This window comes from Phascolarctos cinereus, unplaced genomic scaffold (genome assembly GCF_003287225.1).
Source record: "Phascolarctos cinereus isolate Bilbo 61053 unplaced genomic scaffold, phaCin_HiC Scaffold_4;HRSCAF=312, whole genome shotgun sequence".
NCBI classification, from domain to species: Eukaryota; Metazoa; Chordata; class Mammalia; order Diprotodontia; family Phascolarctidae; genus Phascolarctos; species Phascolarctos cinereus.
This window is the reverse complement of record NW_027555847.1, coordinates 610,039,334-610,052,155: the sequence shown is the minus strand read 5'-3', so window position 1 is coordinate 610,052,155 and position 12,822 is coordinate 610,039,334. Positions and strand designations below refer to the sequence as shown.

At 36.4% G+C, this 12,822-nt stretch overlaps 1 pseudogene; it reads right to left on the bottom strand.

Annotated features, from left to right (window-relative positions):
• Positions 1-12,609, bottom strand: part of LOC144456581 (actin, cytoplasmic 1 pseudogene) — a 69,406-nt pseudogene extending 56,797 nt beyond the window's left edge.
• Between the last annotated feature and the right edge of the window lie 213 nt (positions 12,610-12,822).

The following is a 12,822-nucleotide window of genomic DNA, read 5'->3' as shown; positions in this document are numbered from 1 at the left end:
TACTTATTTGAAATGTGAATTTTCATTGAACCAAAAATCAAGAGAAACATGCAGAATAATTTTCTGCTTAAAAGAAGACTGCTGTCATGTGTCTGTTGCTGAGGACCTTCTCAGTCTCTTCAGGAAAACACACAATTTAATCATATTTATCCATTGTCCCATTTGAAAGTAGAATATATTTCTTTTCTCAAAGGCACCTAGTCTTTTGTGAAAAGATGATTAAAAATACTTAATCTGTATTCCTTAGAAGGTATGACATTCAAAGTACTTGATTCAGTGTTGGCTGTGTATGTGTGTGTGTATATATGTGTGTGTATATATATATATATATATATATATATATATATATGTGTGTGTGTCTACACACACACATACACACACACACATATATATATGAAGTCATTTAACAAATGCATAATCACTGTTGTATCCTGTAGGAAATGAAATAGAGGGGCAGCTAGGTGGTGCAATGGATAGAGCACCGGAACTGAAGTCAGGAGGACCTGAGTTCAAATCCAGCCTCAGACCAAACACTTGACACTTACCAGCTGTGTGACCCTGAGGAAGTCATTTAACCTCAATTGCCTTTAAAAAAAAATGAAATAGATTCCCCACAATTGCAATAAGCTCAGATTTTGATGTAATGAAAATTATTCCTTTAGTGTATTACGTTATTATATTCCCTTAAGCCATTGTCAGTTACTAATTGGCTATCTCTTTGTCCTAGGGATATATTTCTTAACTCTTATAAATTATATTTTGGTATGATTTGAACAACTAGGTGAATGACTGTAGAATCATGTAAGATTGTGAAGAGGCTAATTTTGGGGGGGGAAATAAAATTTAAACCTAAATCCTGTTGAAATTATCTTAATTTATTAAATTTTTTTTTTCAATTAGAGTTGTGCTCCTTCACCTTAGAACAAAACTAGTGTAATATCAGGGGTTATACAACTCTGTTCTGCCCCCATAAGCAGTCAGCAGTTCTGGATAGAAGGTGCATCATGATCTTCCCCAAAACATAATTCAAGAATCCCCACTAGTGTATTCGTTTTTGCTAGTAATCAGAGGACTTAGTTCACAACGAAGGAAGAAAGGAAGGAAGGAAGGAAGGAAGGAAGGAAGGAAGGAAGGAAGGAAGGAAGGAAGGAAGGAAGGAAGGAAGGAAGGAAGGAAGGAAGGAAGGAAGGAAGGAGGGAGGGAGGGAAGGAGAGAGAGAGGAAGGGAAGGAGGGAAGGCAAGAGGGAGGGAGAGAAAGAAGGAAAGAGAGAGGGAGGGAAGGTGTCAGCCTCTGGGCTAAGCATTTTACAACTATCTCATTTGATCTTCTCAACAACCCAGGGAGGTAGGTGGCATTATTATCCCCCTTTCATAACTGAGGAAACTGAGATAGACAAAGATTAAGTGACTTACTCAGGTTCATACACAGGGGAGGTATAAGATCAAGGTACATGGTTGGAAGGGAAATTTATGCCTGTGATACTGCAAATCTCCTGGTGACTTACTGCCGATGTCATTGTGCCGTTCTTTGTTAGTCCTAATCTTGCCAGGCATTGTTCTCTGCTGATCCCCACCAGACAGTACATCTTGCTTGATCCTCACTGATACTACATCTCATCTACTCTCTGTTGGGCAAATCTGTTGCTCCAACTGGTCTCCAGCTCATGAATATGAGTATCCTATGATATGCACTTCCTGATTTCCCTAATTGTTAGTGCTCTCTCGTTCCTCAAATTATAATGCACGCATTCATCTATTTAAAAGTTCTATCCATACAGTAGCATGTAAGCTTCTTGAAGGAAGAGATTGTAATTTTTCTTTTGTCTTTTGATCTTCATCACCTAACAGTCCCTCACACATATGTTTAATAAATGTTCACTGAATCAGGAAATGATGGCCACTTAATGAAGCTGCAGAGCAGAGTCCTACTGGGATATTTCTGAGGCATAGGCTGGCCTAAATGATTTCTGAGTCCTTAGAATGCTGAGATACTGTGGTTCTATGACCCCATTTGTCTATTTCAATTGCTAAGTGATGTCCTTTTTGACTTTTAGCATCTACATTTTCTTATCCTTAACTTTATGTTGACTTCTTCACTGTGAAGGAGGTATATTAATATGCTAGAAACTAAATATTCTACCTACATAAAAGAATAATGTTATGAAACATTAAATTTGTCTCAGATAAAAATGTACTTGTGGGAGGAAATCTTGAGTCTGTTTCCTTATTTTAGTTTAGGTAGAATTTTATGAGGGTAATGTTCGTGGAAGAGCCAATGAGCCAATAAATGGCTCTTCTGTGTGATCACACACTGTAGTGAATCTCAGCTATTTGATTACCATAAAAGCTGTACTCCGACACAGTGGACATCCCTCCTAATATAAGAGTTGACATAGATTTAGTGATGGTCATTACAAGGTTTCTTCTTATTATATAAAGAATTTAAAAATACAAGTTCCCACCTTCCAAAATAGTTAGTAATGATTAGCTTATATAGATATTTTAGGAAAGAAATAGGTTTAACTAGAAGAAATGTTGGAGTTAATTTGGTCCACATATTTTTTTTCACTTAAAGAAATTAAACTCCTGAAAACTTTAATGACTTGCCGAAATTTAATAAAAAAAAAATAGAATCAAGATTTCAATTTAGGACCCTATAGTTGTAGATCCTATAACCATTCTACTGAATCATACTGCTCATTGAATACTCAGGGTTCTAAATTCCTGGCCTAGACTAGATCAAGACATGTTATGAAAAGATGACTATAGTCATCAGTGAAGATGGAAATATCATTTTTCTCAAAAGACCAATGCTAACTGTTCTCTGGTGCTTCTCTCTCACATCTTTCTGACCATGTTGTTATAGATCCACGTCCTAGTTTGCTCACAAATGTTGCAAAAGCAGGGGCAATGATGTTCTTTTCTTTTTTCTTCACTAATAAATACTAATCTTGTGGCAGAAGAGATATATTTTAGAGAAAGACTTAAAACGTCTCTTGAACACATTAATCAAATGAGCACAAAGTCGAGAAGTGGTCTTTTCAAGTGACTTAAGAAAATTATTTTTAAAAGGTTAATAATGCATATTAAACACAAAGTGTGTCATCCACATATTTTCCCCCAAGAGAGCTGGTTGTTAAACATTTACCAGTACATGCCTGAAGGGAGGTATTTTAGAGGTGCTTTTAGAGAAAGAAGGGAAGTGCTTTTAGAGGAAGAAAATCTTTAGGTCTTTGAAAGTCTGTCATTTAATAGAAGGGTTAGACATGTTTTGTTTTACCTGCCAAGGAAATGGGTGGAAGCTATAGGTAGATATTTGTTCAAAATTAAGGACATTTGCCTAATTATTAAAGTTGTTTTTGCTCCTATCACTGAAGGTCTTCTAGAACCAAGTTGTCAAACATATGGCTCACTGTCCCTGGAAAAACTCCCAAGTGAGACCCAAACCAGATTCAAATGTAATTAGGAAATATTTGACAAAATAAATAAAAATACTATTAAACGTAGATAATATGATGTTTTAAAACTAATGGCTTAAAGGGCTCCATTTCTATTTCGGTTTGATACCACTGTTCAAAAAGAATTGTTATTGAAGACATACAGATGTTTCATTTGTTCTCATCATTTATGGTTACACTCTGATTCTAACTTCCATCTACTAGTAAAATAATTGCATAATTACCTCTTGGACCATTTGTCTCTTGGTAGTACTTTCCATTTATCACTCCATCTATAGCATTTAAGGGGATGTCATAAAGGAAATTTATACTTTATTTAGATTGGATTAGATTCTTTGAGTTTTTTTTAACTTTTTAATTTTGAAGTTCTGTTTCTCTATTTCTATAAAATAGAACTGGCCCAAATAAGTACCTAGTTAGGAAAGGACTGATAATATGTAACTTTATTGAAGGCTAATTAGATGTTAGTGTAACTTAAGAAAATGAGATAATAAATGAAGATCTATTTCATTTATATTTGATACATCCTTAATATTGAAGAAATATGTCCATAGCATAACAATCTTGTTGTTGTGATTTTTTTAATGCCCAAGATTTATCAACAATGCTATGTAACATATCTTTCTCGTCTCAAACTTATTTTGACCTTTAATTTCATTGATCCTCTTTCTAAATGCAGATATAATTAAATTGATGAAATTTGAGTGATAACAGAATTGAGGGAAAGCAAAAATGCCTGATGTTCCCCAATTGCCCTCTAGAGGTCAGAACATTTGCTAGGCGGTATAATGGATAGAGTTCCAGATCTAGAATCAGGAAGAGCTGAGTTCAAATGCAACCTCCACTTACTAACTCTGTGACTCTGGGAAAGTCACTTAACCTCTGTCTGCCTCAATTTCCTCAGGTATAAAATAGGAATCATAATAGCACCACCTTTCTAGGATTGCTGTGAGGATTGAATGATATATCCTCAAAGTGTTTAGCACAGAGTCTAGTACTTAGTAGATATTTTTAAATGTTTGTTCTCTTCCCTTTATTCAAATTTACTTTGAGGGAAAACTTCTCCTCTAACTAGATTCCAGCAATTAGAAGGACCAAATGAATCTTCATATTCCCTTTCCTTGGAGGGAGGGTGAGAGAGAAATGATCATTTTTTCTTTCTGATGCTATCAAGTCTAACCAAAAGGGGGTAGGACAGGATACCATGACAAAGTTATCATACCAGTATTACGTATGGAAATATCCATTAATATCTGGATTACTTTTCTCAACTGTTATGACTGTTTCCATATCACACAAATTTGAAGGCTCTTTTCATCCTGAAACCAGCAACTCCATCTACTCTAAAATATGAAAAGACCCAAGGGAACATCTGCTACTATCAGAGTTGTTTCATATCTGTCTTGAATGGTAGATCCTAATTTTTACCAAATAATTTTTTTTAATTTACCCTGCATATATAGTTCTTTCATTGTGGGTGCAATGTGTTAATATACAAAAGGTAAAGCCTTTATTACACCCAAACTAAAGTCCAATTAGCCCCTTGAATTTTTTTTCAAAGCTTTATCCCAGATATTCTCCAGAAAACACATGACTCAGTTTTCCCCAAAAACAACTTGAATGGGGAACAAGGATTCTGGTATATTTCTTTTATGACTGGTCGCTATTATTGACTGTTCTAGTTCATTGAGAAAATATTTAAGATCAAGTCCAGATTATTCACAGTTTTAATTGGTCTATCATCAACTTTTTTCATCAGTAGACAGAAAGTCCCTATGGGCCATACTGTACAACTTTGATAAAGATCTTAGATTGTTGAAGATCCTTTCAAGAATGAAACTGTATGTCATTGCTAAAATCAGAATCAATTCAGGTCTCATGACAGATGCAATCTGAAAAATCAGTGTTATCAAGTAGGATCATATTCTTGTACTCCTTTGCAATCAATAACTAAGCTACTTGATTAAGTACATTTCATATATATGTATATATGTGTGTATATATATATATATATTCTCATATAATAAATAGGGATTTCAATGAGATGTGACATTATCACATGGCAAAAACGGACTCTGAGAGGAGATTTTCTCATAAAATGTCTCTGATAGAAGTCTGATATTGAAAATATAGAGAAAATCAACTAACATATTTAAGACAAAGAAGTACCATTCCCCAACAGATTCTGACCATTTGGTCAAAGAATATAAATAAGCAAGTCTCAATAGAATTGCATATTTTCAATTATTACATTAAAATATGTTCCAAAAACAACTCTCCAGTTTTATCCCTCATCAGCAAATTGGAAAAGCTAAAAAAAAAAATAGGCAGAAATAATGGATATTGGAAGGGGGCTGATGGCATATAAGTACATTAATATAAATTTAAGGAGATAAAAATTAATTCCCAAATTCTGAAAAACAAAGGAAAATTATGAGAAAAAAGCCATCTAAATTATTTATAACCTGTGATCCAGAGATCCGCTTTCAGGTCATATATGCCAAGGAAGTAAAAAATAATAATAAAGGTGCCATAAATACCCAGATATTTCTCATAGCACTTGTGTGTGTGTCTGTGTGTGTGTGTGTGTGTGTGTGTATGTGTGTACAGGGTGACAAGGAAATGGAAATATAATGGGTACTTTTTGAGTGTGGAATAGCTAACAAAGCTTATAACATGTGAATGTAATAGAATATTAATGGTAGACTGGTGTGGGCTGATAGAAAATGAAATAAACAGAATGAGTTAAAAATATAAATAATGATGACAGTGATATCAACAAAAAAATAAAATAAAATGAAGCTATATGCAGAAGAAGGGAATCTCACCATGGTAATCTGGATGAGGGTTATGTGAGTATGTTCTGGGAGATTGAAAACAAGGTGACTTTCCAAGTGTCTGATTATGTAGTGGAACAGTGTCCATGCTGTGTATTGGCAAAAGAGACTCATGCAAAAGGCTTAACTGTTAATTAGATTTATCAAAGAATATTTAAATAAAGGTTACTTGACTGAGGCCAAAGAAAGACTATTGCCCTGCAAGTCTATGTGAAGATTGAGTACCAATGTGGACGTTCTTAAGTTATCTTCCCTTTTGCACAGGAAAATTCCTATTTTTTGATGTGTGAAGATTTGTGGGAAGAGTGGGGCACTGAAAATCTGGGAGGGAAATCGTGTTACCTGTTATTTCTACTTCCAGACTTAGCTTCAGATTTTGGATCATTATAATTTGTTGAGAGGACAAATATGATTAAAAATAATAATAATAAAATGAAAAGTGAAGTGGGGAGAGAATTTGACTTATCTCATGACTGACTTTAGGGCATGGCCTGGAATCAGGAAGACTTAACTTCCTGAGTTCAAATCTGGCCTCAGACACTTATTAGTTGTGTGACCCTGGGCAAGTCACTTAACCCTGTTTATCTCAGTTTCCTCATCTGTAAATGAGTTGGAGAAGGACATGGCAAGCCATTTAAGTATCTTTGCCAAGAAAACCCCAAATGGAGTCACGATGAGTTGGACACAACTAAAAACTGAGCAAGAGCAGCATATCTGACTTTGGGTCAATTCTGATAAGTATAGGGTGCTGAGGTTAAACCTTCCTTAGTTGTACTTCTGAGAAATTCTCCTTTCCACAAGTAGTCATAAGGCCATACCAAAAACAAAGTTTTTCTGATGATCTGACCTTCTGATATTGCTTTTAACCCTCCTTTGCCAGACTCCGGACTCTAAATCACACCACAGCTACACTGAACACATTAACATTCACTCAGCGCTTTTTGTGAAGTACTTCAAGTATTGGTATATATTGTATTTATGAAACGGGCCAATAGGCAATTGATGTGGGTGAAAATAGACTTTGCCCCAGATGCTATATAATTACAATAGCCAGTCTTGGCCCTGTAGAAGAGAAGAAATGCACTTCTCATCTTTTGTTGGAGAGGTGAGATTTAGAATACTGCATACTGTGTCAGATGCAGTTACTATGTGCCTGTGCTTTGCTAAACCATTTTTCTTTGTCACAGCAAAAAGCTTACTGGGATAGGAGGGTAGAAGTGTATCTGTAAATGATTGTAATCTGATATAAAAACAAAAGTCATTAATAAAACTTAGAAAAAGAGCAAGAAAACAAAGATCCTTTTTTCCATTTATGACATGATCTTTGATGAGATATAGTCTTGAGAGACAATAAGACATTTTGAATAGTAGAGGATACTCACCTGTGAACTACACTGAAAGAAAATTGATATATTTTACAGCCATTTTTCTACAATTAATCAGCTTTGAGTAATATTTGAATTTTACTGTTGAGTGAAATACTCATCAGTGATTCCCTGACCATATTTCACCATTAAAAAACTCACTTATTCAGAATAACTGAAAAGGAGAGATGAGGTCTTAATTTAAAGTGTAGATTTTTTTTAATGAATGAAGTTTTGTTACTTACAGAATTATACCTAGAATCTAGCTTTAATCTGTACAATCTAAATCCACTAATAAAACATTAATATGCCTGATTTTCCATAATCCATAATCCCTTCAACATTAACTAATCCCATTTTCTTCATCTTTATCAGTTTTCTTGGTTTGAGATTAAACTTTGAGGTTATTTTGGTTTGTATTTCTATTATTATTTGTGATTTAGAGCATTTTTTCATAGGGGAATAGTTTGTAATTCTTCTCTTAAGTACTGTTTATTTACTTAGCTAGGTATAGCTGCTTTTCTTCTATTTTTAAAATTAATAATATGATCTTTAGTATTGCAGTCATGTAACTATTTTGAACTTATTGTGGAATATGGCATAATATATTGGTCTAAGCCTAATTTTCACCAGAACTGCTTTACAGTTTTTGCAGCAGTTCTAAAAAATAGAATGTTCTTTCCTAAATAACTTGTTTTTGTGCTATTTTATGGTATTTTGATATTTTTGAGAAAATATCCACAATGTTAGTCAATATACACACAGAACGTTTTTAGCAACAGCAGATAACAACCCACTGATGTTACAAACCAAGTTTTTGCAGATGGCTATGTTTAGAATCAGTGAGTCCTCTCATCTGGTCTATTGAAATAGCTGCTGGTTGGTCTGCCTGTCACTAGTCTTTCCCAACTTCAGTTCACCCTACATTCTATAGCCAAAGTGATTTTCCTAAAGCACCAGCTCAACCATATCAACCCCATACTCAATAGGTTCTAGTGGTTCCCTATAGCCTCTACCATTGGATAGAAAATCTTTTGGCATTCAAATTATAATCTAGCACCTATGGCCAGCACCACCTTTCCAGTCTTCTTACTCCTTGTACTCTGCCCTACCCCATGTACTCTTCAATATAACTACACTCTCTTCTTTGCTTATCTCTGGGCTTCAGGCATTTTCTCTGGTTGTCTCCAATGCCTGGATCATTTTTTAATCTCCTCATCTCTGACTATTGGCTTCCTTGGCTTCCTTCTAGTCCCTGCTGAAATCCTACCTTCTACAAAGAGCCTTTCCAAATCCCATTTAATTCCAGTGCTTTCATTCCGTATTTTCCCATTTATCTTTCATAAAGCTTGTTCGTATATGTTTGTTTGCTTGTTGTTTCCCTCATTAGATTGTGAGCAGGGGGGGGGGGTGTTCTTTTTTTTTTTATCCCCAGTTTTTAGCTCAGTGCCTGTCTCATAGTAGATGCTTAATAAATGCTTGTTGAATGATCCACTAACTCTCTTGCATAAATCGTGAAACTTGTGGAGGTTTTTTGATTGCTTAGAATTTGCGATGGGGAAGGAGTCTAGTCCTGTCCTGGTACATTAATTCCCAGGGAGAGTCTAGGCACATTTTCTAAGAGGGAAAGAACTGATAAAATCAAAGAAACTTCTCTAGGGACTAAAATAAACCATAGTTCCCTTGGACCTCCTTAGAAAAGCTATCTTCTACTTGAGGATAAAAAATTAAATTTCTCTCTAGGGGGTTTCAGTCTGTAGTCTAATTCTGGAAAAGATTTACATGGGCCTACAGGAATGCAAATTACTAGGATGGCCCTGATTTCTCTGAAGCTTGGGTACTTTTGAAGTTTGAGAGTCCACATTATGTGTAGTAATTATGCTCACAGGGGAGCTAAAGTCTCATTTGCCCACGTATATCTTTCCCATATGATTACCTAAAATTCCAACCATTAGTTGTTCCTGTAGGTTAAGGAATCATCAAAAGGGTGAAAAAAAACCAGTTCAAATGCAACTAAAGCTGGGGCCTTGGAGGGGGAAGACTAGTATTAGCAACACCATTAGTACACAAAACAGTCAAGTTTTGATTATCTCATTTTGTATCTAAGAAACCTAAGGCTCAGGATGGATGAAGGATTGAAGCATTTGTTAAGTGTTTGCTATTTGCCAGGCACTATGCAAAGTGCTGATGATAGAATTATAAGTACACAAAACAGTTTCTTTTTTCAAGGAGCTTATATTCTAATAGGGTAAGATAACACATAAAAGGGAGCCTGAATTGGATAAGTAGGGAGAAGGATGCCTAAAGTTATGCATGTAGCAGCAATGTTTGGAAATGGCTGGAACATGGTGCCATGGCCTGTTTTGGGGCAAGATAAAGGGAAAATTTACCTGAGTCCAAGGCCCCAGGATTGAAAGTCAAAATCATGGTAAAAGGAGTACATTATAGGTGGTATGGTTTGTAAATGGCTCAAAAATTAAACATTGCCTGCTTGCCACCCAGGTAGTGCACAGAAGACTGAGGGTTTAAATCCAGATTTTATGTCTTCAAGTCTAATCTTATTTCAACTAGAGAATGATTCCTAATGGCTTCATTCTGTAATTAAATTGGCACTATGGACATGAGCAATTTTATCTTTAACCTTCTGACCTAATTTTTTTGTGTGTATATATATATAATATATATGTGTGTGTGTGTGTCTGTATGTACTATATATATATATACTATATATATATATATATATATATATATATATGTAGCCAAGGTATTTGAACATAGGTAGATAATCATTAGTCATTTGAATAATACTTAACACATGAGGTGGGCAGGAAATGCCTCAGGCCTTGAAAGACATCATTTAAATTGATTCTTCAGCCTCACTCTGGCAAATTTAAGTGATTTTACTACTTTTCAATGAATAACAAATTTTTGATCAGATTTCTAGAAAAACGGATATGCATAATTAACTATTATATAATTAAATGTGTTTGTGGAATTGAAAGTATTCCTTTCATCCACCTTTGGAAAGCTGAAATGCAGTGGTTAGCATAAAACTCCATATTAAGTAGAAAAATGACCCAGAACAATGTCATTAGGCATGATAGGGTATGCCTCCAGTCCCTGTTACAGCTAGGGAGGCTGAGGTTGGTGGATCATCTGAGCTTGAGGGTTCTGAGCGTTTGGTGGTTTTTTTTTTCCTTCAATGTGTGCACTTTTATTTGAACAGGTCTTAAGTCAATGTACAGGTAAAGCTCCTCCCCTTGCCCAAGTACTGGTACCAATGTCATAAAACTTGCAGGGAGACTGTAAAGTCTTCATTCACATCTATGATGGGGGCCAGGAGGGAATTTAGGGGTCATTCATTATGGCTGACAATTTTAAAAAAAAGAAGGAACAAATATTAAGGTGAAGATATAAAAAGTTTTTTTTTAAAGGATTACATAATTTACACATAAAGCAGTACTAGCACTTTCCCCCTTCCCCCCCTCCCCATCTGAATTTTCGTTACATAGCTCCTTTGCTCTAGCAGAGGACAGCCTTCATAGAGGATTGCAACTCTTCAACAATGCATTATACAATACTTGGAATGGTTATTTAAAAAAATGTTCAGTCAGAGTCCTGAAGATGCACTGTAGAACTTTGGGGATGTTTGCCTCCAACATACTTAGATTGCTCATCACTTTCACCCTTCCAGCTTTTAAATCCTGAGTCAAGCACCCCCCCCCAAAAAAAGCCATGCCAATCTCACGTCATTTGGCCAGGGGGGAAGGGGGGCAATTATCATGTTGGCAATTATCATGTCACACCCTTTGACAAAACAAAACAGAACAAAACGAAACAAAACAAAACAAACTCAGTCCATTTGGCAGCATTTATGATGGACAATGGAGGGCCCAGATTCATCATACTCCTGCTTGTTGATCCTGCTGGAAGGTAGAAAGATGTTAGGATATATCTGCTCCCAGGTGGGGCAATGATCTTCATTTTTATTGTGCTGGGAGCTAGGGCTGTAATTTCCTTCTGCATCATGTCAGCAATTCCTGTTTCCATGGCAATACTACCAGACAATACAGTATTAGCATACAAATTCTTACAGATTTCAACATCACACTTCATAATTGAGTTGAGGGTAGTTTCATGGATTCCACAGGATTCCATACCTAAGAAAGATGGTTGGAAGAGAGTTTCTGGGCATTAGAACCTCTTGTTGCCAATGGTGATAACCTGACCATTAGGGAGCTCATAGCCTTTTTTCCAGAGAGGAGCTAGATGCAGCAATGGCATTCTCTTGCTCAAAGTCTCGAGTGACATAACACAGCTTCACCTTGATATCACGCACGATTTCCCTCTCCACTGTGGTAGTGAAACTGTACCCTCTCTCGGTCAGGATCTTCATGAGGTAGTCCATCAGATCTTGGCCAGACAGATCCAGATGGTGGATGGCATGAGGAAGGGCATAACTTTCATAGATGGGCACAGTCCATCTCCAGAGTCCATCACAATATCAATAGCACAACCAGAGGCATCCAGGGACAGCACAGCCTGGATGGCAATGTACGTGGCTTGGGCATTGAAGATCTCAAACATAATCTGAGTCATCTTTTCTCTGTTGGCTTTGGGGTTCAGGGAGACTTCTGTAAGCAGCACAGAGGTCTCTTCAGGGGCCACATGGAGCTCATTGTAGAAAGTATGATGCCACGTCTTCTCCATGTCATCCCAGTTGGTGACAATAGCATGTTCAATGGGGTACTTCAGGGTCAAAATACCTCTCTTGCTCTAGGCCTCATCCCTCATATAGCTGTCATTCTAACTCATACCTACCATCACAACCTGATGACTGGGGTGCCCAACAATGGAAGGGAAGACAGCCCAAGGGGCATCATCTCCTGCAAAGCCAGCTTTGCACCTTCCAGAGCCATTGTCAAAGAGAGCAGCAATATCATCATCCATGGTGAACTTTGAAGTGGCAAGTTGAAACCCTTAAGAGAGAGAGCAAGTGACGCCACACCTGAAGGCAAGGGGGGGCAAGTGCAGGCTGTGTGGAAGAGCTCACAGCTCGCATTTCAATTGTGTCACACTTCTTGTGCCCCCATTTGGGGACAAATTTCTTGGCAAAAAATACTAGAGTGGTTTGCTATTTCCTTTTCCAGCTCATTTTATGGA